The sequence below is a fragment of the Castor canadensis genome, chromosome 7 (genome assembly GCF_047511655.1).
Source record: "Castor canadensis chromosome 7, mCasCan1.hap1v2, whole genome shotgun sequence".
Taxonomy (NCBI): domain Eukaryota; kingdom Metazoa; phylum Chordata; class Mammalia; order Rodentia; family Castoridae; genus Castor; species Castor canadensis.
Window position 1 is genome coordinate 56604946 of NC_133392.1, and position 720 is coordinate 56605665.

Here is a 720-nt window from a genome sequence, read left to right on the forward strand (position 1 = left end):
CAGGCATACCAAGGGATGACTAGATATAGATTTTAAAGGCAATGCTTAGAACTCAAAATGATGTTCATTTTGTTTTAATTTTCATGAGCAACCTATGCAATTTTCCATGCAATAAGCACTTTTTTCTCCTTTTTGGTACTGGGAATTGGACACAGAGACTACCACATGGTAAGCAAGTGCTTACTACTTGTGCCATTCCTTCAAATTTTTATTTGTGTCTCCCCCCCCCCGCAAGGGAGAGCAGAAATCAGTCCTGTAGTACCACAAATTATACAGTCTAGTTTCTCACATTTGGGAAAATCACAGTGGTCAGCATTTCCAGTGCAATGCATAAGCTTCACACTAGGAAAACCACTTTCATAATCATGGTATCTCCAGAGCTAGGTAAGCATATGTATTTTGTTTTGATATAAGGTCTCACTAACTTTCTCTGGGATGGTTTTGAACTCTCAGGCCTCTTTCCTCCACCTGCTGAACACTTCTTATTATTATAGACATACACCACCACCCCACCCACAGAAACAAAACAAAAGGAACAAATGTTCTTTTTTTTTTTTTTCATTTTTCTTTTATTATTCATATGTGCATACAAGGCTTGGTTCATTTCTCCCCCCTGCCCCCACCCCCTCCCTTACCACCCACTCCGCCCCCTCCCTCCCCCCCCCAATACCCAGCAGAAACTATTTTGCCCTTATTTCTAATTTTGTTGTAGAGAGAGTA

General features: G+C 40.7%; 1 non-coding gene across 1 annotated transcript; it reads right to left on the reverse strand.

Annotated features, from left to right (window-relative positions):
- Positions 1–229: 229 nt before the first annotated feature.
- Positions 230–392, reverse strand: LOC141425081 (U1 spliceosomal RNA). The gene has a single exon (XR_012450188.1). It is a non-coding gene; the product is annotated as a U1 spliceosomal RNA (small nuclear RNA).
- Between the last annotated feature and the right edge of the window lie 328 nt (positions 393–720).